Source organism: Entamoeba invadens (assembly GCF_000330505.1).
Source record: "Entamoeba invadens IP1 unplaced genomic scaffold scaff_1105074725273, whole genome shotgun sequence".
Classification (NCBI taxonomy): domain Eukaryota; phylum Evosea; order Mastigamoebida; family Endamoebidae; genus Entamoeba; species Entamoeba invadens.
The window spans coordinates 27,874-33,873 of NW_004191876.1; positions in this window are offsets into that span (position 1 = coordinate 27,874).

Consider the following 6,000-nt stretch of genomic DNA (forward strand, 5'->3'; position numbering starts at 1 on the left):
GATATCTTAACTAATGTTTAATTTATGACAATGAATTTATGTATCATATTATGTAATAAATAATATATTATGAAATAGTACATTTTGTCAAAAACAATTAAATAACATTTTCTAAAAACAAATATATACATTTATAAAAACTATATAAGATATTAATAACAACGAAATATTAATAGTAAAATAAAGTCACAAATAAACCTAAAAAAAATTAAACTAATAATAAATTATTATTAATCCATAAATTAATAATTTAAATTCATTTTGAACATAATTTTTTAAATAAAATTAACAAAAAAACTAAAAGTATAATAAATTTAATCATTTTGATATAATTAAATAATATACAAATTCAAATAAAATAATGTTAAATAAATTAGAAATAGTATAATAAAATAGTAATTGAACTAATCATTTAATTATTATAGTTACCATTATTTCAATTAAATTTTATTAATTATTTTGTTTATGTGAACATTCTTGACATGTATTATATTATTTATTTAACCTGTAATTATATACATTTTATAACAAATTATAATATTTTTTATTAACAATTTTAATTATTAATTATTGACATGAAGAAAAACTTTTATAACCAAACACACCTTAAGAACACTTCAATTATTTTATTACTGTGTTTTCATTGTGTTATTAAATGAATTACTATTTAAAAATAAAATTATGGGATTTTATTTTTATTTATTATTAAAATTAATAATAACTTAACTATAAGTTTGTAACAATAATTGTTATAATTAATTATTTTATATTTTTATAGTTTAATTAAATAATAATTTATTATAAAATTATTATAGTTTTATTTAATAAAATATCTATAATAACTTATTAAATTATTATTTTGTTATCAATTTAATAATTAAAATTTCATGAAACATGCAACAAAAATTTGTTATTAATAACCCGTTATTAACACAACAGTCGTAGCTGTATTATTTGTATGTGGTATTTCAGAGTATATATTTGCTTTATAATTGTAGACTAAAAACTGTTAATGTAATTTCTTGAAACATACACTTGTAATTGATATGTGATTTTTTAAACTTATAATCTTAATGACTATTGTGGATGCAAACAATAACATTGATCCTCTTTTACAAGTAATATAATGGAATATCTATCAAAAATATATTAAAAACATTGTATTAAATATATCGTTACAAAAAGGCATAATCTGAAAATAAACACCAACTGAATTACCAATAACATGAAACCAAAAAAGAAAAGATGAGACAGTTCAGAAATGTAAATTCTCGGTATCATGTAAGCCCGATTAAATAGTTTGACGTAACATAATTGAATTCCAAGTGTTGTTGTAATATATAAAATTAAATAACAAAATAAAAGTAATTTCTTGACTGTTGGTTGCATTTTTTTCTTTCTTTTTAAAACATTCGAGTTGTTACAAGTTTTATAAAATTTCATACATCTAAAAGTTATTGTAGTTGATAAACAAAAAAATGATTTATTAATAAATTAAACAGGCTCATCAGATATCAATTATCAATTTCAAAACAATCACATCATTTATATTTTTTTTATTGTTTTTTAAAATCCAATAATTAATATTTAATCAATAATGGTTTATAACCTATTAGTAGTCGAGGTATTCGGTTTACATAATATACTTATTAATACAGATATTCACATTTTCAATAATAAAAATTTGTTGTAAAAATAAATCATATTAATTATATTCGAATCTAACAGTTTATGTTTGATGCTAAACTTTTAACAACAAAAAAGTTTGCAAGTTTTATATTTATATAATTTTAAAATAGTCTCTTTTACGTTAATACACATACGATTAACAATATATACAGTTATAATCAAATCGAAATTAAATATTTCAATTGATCATTTCTGTTATTTTTTGATTTATATTTTGATATCATTAAAATTTATTTTGAATAATTATACATTTATTAACTTTTAGTAAAAAGGTGTTTCCAATTATTCACATAACAAAGTTATCAACACAGTTAAAAGTTTAAATATATTAATAATTGATATACATATTTGTTAATACAAGTGTAATTGTATAATTAAATTTTTGAATGAATAATGACTGTTAATGACATTGTTATTTTCAATTATTAATTGTAATTATATGTGTTTGCATTGACGATTTGTTAATACAAAGAAAAATCAAATATAAACAATTGTTAATAATTTCATTGTGCAATCACTTCCATATACTCAATTTTCATATCAACAATTTTTTGTTGAAAATGATGTGCAAGCGAGATATTAATCCAAATATTTCTTAACTATCGTTTAATTATTATTTATATTACAACACAAAAAGTGAACATGTATATTTTGATAATACTACAACTATTATGATTAATTAAAATGGAAGCATTTATTAATTAGTAATTTTCATTGATTTGATAACAACAGTTGGTGTATTGGGTTTTACCGTTTATTGCTACACTGGTGATTTAAAAACAGCCTAAAATATTAAAAGTGGTAACTTTACGATGTGTAAAAATTAAACATAAAACTAAAAGTTTAAAAGATAACAGTAAAATGAAAAAAGTATCACAGTTTACACAAATTTTAGGATTTTACTTGCGACTCACTTAAATGTGTACATAAGACATTAAAATCTTTTTTTAGTAGTCTAAGAATTAACATGAATTAAAAACTATAGTTGTGTATTTTTTGTTAACATATTTCAATATTGTTGTTGATATGTTGTCAACGAAATGTTTTTAAACAACAAATATGTATTGAAGTTGAATCAGTAATGAATTTACCCACTTTTGTTTAAATGTCAAAACGTTTTTACAAAAAACAAGTTCAAATACATAAAAGTCACAATTTCGTGTTTATTGATTTCAACGTATATATATGTAAAATATAAGCTGTTTTAAATGATATATTAATACACAATTTGTTGTACCTTATTTAAATATTAATGTCCATATATTGAAAATTATATTTATTGTTGTGTTTTTGATGTTTAAACAAAGTAAAGCGTAAACTTCTATTGGTTTATGATTTGAAACAAATGGACCGTTACAATGTTTTATATTTTTAAATTTGGTGTTTTTGTTGTTCATTAAAATACAAAAGAAGTTATAATCATGTTTTTTATTGATGTCATTATTAACTAACTGTTTGTTAAAATGTATTTTTTCCAGACAAATCAACTGCTTATATTGTCATTGTTTGGCACGTTGAATGACCAATGCTATACATTTTACAATACATTTATTTTAACAATAAAATCAAGAATTAAATATACAATACTAAAACAATTATGTTGTACATTAATAAGTATCAACAAAATTATAAACAGGTTGAAAGATATATATTAAAAAATTTAAAATAATAGTTTTTTTTTCTAACACAAATGATTTATCATTATTAAAAATGATGTTAATTGTGGTGCAATTTTTATTCCATGTTGAAAAATGACCACAGTCTTATATGTTGATCATGCACATAATATCATCTTATTTTTGGTTTATAATTTATAATAAATTAAATATTTATTACAAGTCATTCTTTGAAATATAATTTCATTGAAACGGTATTGTTTAATTATCAAATAATGTTTGTTTAATTGTGGTTTTAAATATTTTTCTCCGTCGATTCTGTAACAAATAAAATACTTAATTAATAATTACAAATAAATGTTTGTAATTACAAACAGATATTGTACAATGTAATTTATTTGAAATACACATTTTTATTGAATTATCGTTAATTATTTACATTTTAGTTTGTTAATTTAACATGTAAAAACGTTAATAATAGTAAGATGTTAATTTTGATTGCGTTAAATTATTTGTAAATTTTCGCTGTGTTAATTTGACAAGAAAAATCGATAAATATTTTTAAATTGTTAATTATTTTTTTTCGTTAATTAATTTTATTTTTTTGGTGTGTTAATTATACAAGAAAATATGTTAATAAAATTCATATGTTAAATTTATCTTTTCGTTAATTTATATTATGTTTTTTTATTGTGCTAATAAAACATAAAAAAACGATAAGTATTTAAAAATTGTTAATTTATCAAAAACAATTTGATAAAAATTATTGAATCTTCTGGAATCACAATTCAATATAACATAATGTCCCGTTTATTTGCGTATTTTTAAAAATAGTTTTACCAAAGACGATTTTTTTGCCGCAAAAAACAGCCTCTTCAGTCTTTTTTTCTTGAAAAGCAAATTTTTCCTAGGCATGGCTTATTAGTAATAAAATAATCTAAAGAAGCTAACAATAACAATGCTTCGTTCAGTTTATAGCATTAAACTAACAAATAAGACGATTTCATTTTTTAATAAAATACAACAATAAAAAAAGAACACAAACACATTTATCAAACTAAATTATAATTCAAGTGTTCGGCCTTTATTATGATTACTAGAGCCAAGATTTTAAAGGGCACTTGGGATTGTAATTACACATTTTGATGTTGTTGCCAAAAGGCGTTTATGAGCTTTTTAATAAAGCTCACCATGTTTAAAACTTTTTTTTGAATTTTTTACTTGGTCTTATTACAAAACAAAAAGAATCAGAGCTTTTAAATTAAACAACTAATAGTTTTCATTTATAGGTATTTTTATAGTTAAAATATAGTTTCTAATAGATTTTTGATCCTTTAACTGTTTATTATTAAAAAATATAACGGAAACAAATAATAATAAAAATGAATAAAACTGGCAGTAAAATGAATTGGAGTTGTTTTTAAAACCGATAAAATATGTTGGTGTATCACTTGAATGATAAATAAAAATATTATAACATATTATACAAAGCTATCAATTATTCTATAAAAACCCTTGAAATAATACAGACTTATCATTAGGAAAAAAGAGTGAATAACTAAGCCAATATAACAGCAAAAAATTTAATCCTCGATTTTAGAGAACTTAAGCATTATCTTTGAACTAAAAAAATAAGATGTTTGTTCTTTGTATTAAATTGAATTAAATTGAAAATATATATTAACAAACCAGAGGCGGCTCCTTGCCGCAACAACCCGCCGGAACTCCCTCTACATTTCCACCACAGCAAGTGGAAACCAGCCAACTTTCGCCGACTGAATGGTCTCAACTCGAGATCGTCATTTTGGCATGGTTTCCAGTGTGTTTGTTGGAAACGACAAGAAAAATGAAGATCTTGAAATTAAACGATTTTATTGTTTTTATGTTCGTTTTGATTTGGAAAAAGAAAAACATAATAAAAAAGAAAATGTTTTTGGTATGTTTATTGGTGTTCTATTTTAAGATTTAAATATTTTGGAGAGGATTTGGCGATTGGGACCTACATTGACCACCACCTTTACCAAAAAAAAATATTTGCCGCGAGTGTTTTTTGAAGGAAGTCCACTTTTCAGCTACTGTTTGTGCGTCCCCATGTCACCCACTTTCCTTGTCCGTATTGTGTGGACGCGGATGTGGTTCCCCCCGCTTGCGGGGGGGTCAGGGGGGATCCGCGCCAAGGGAGGACTTGGAAAGTGGGTGAAACGGTGCACAAACAGACTGTTTGAGTGTGTCTTCAGAGCCTTCTTTTCAATGCTCCGTCTTACTCGGTTTCCACTGACTCGAGGTGAATTTTCAGCATTTCTTGAATACGGGAACCAGACCAAATATTATCCTAAACGCCCATTTACTATAATTATAATTAAAATGTTATTAAAAATAGTAAATAAATTTAATATTTAGAAGATGTGAGGGTGGAAAAGCCTGCCCCCATCTTTTTCTTGCACCAATTTTTCCATGACTATACGAAAAATAAACAAAAATATAAGCCTTCTTTAGTACTTGAGTTAAATTATAATATTATTTAAAACTTAGATAATAATTCCAAATAAAATACTAAAAAATCTTTTTGAAGTTTTTTAACAATTATTTGAATCAAACAAACCAATCAATAATGAAAAGAATACTCTTCCAATCTCCATGATTTTTTTCAATTATAAAAATTGACCACTTCTTTTTAACACAAAGCACACTTCAA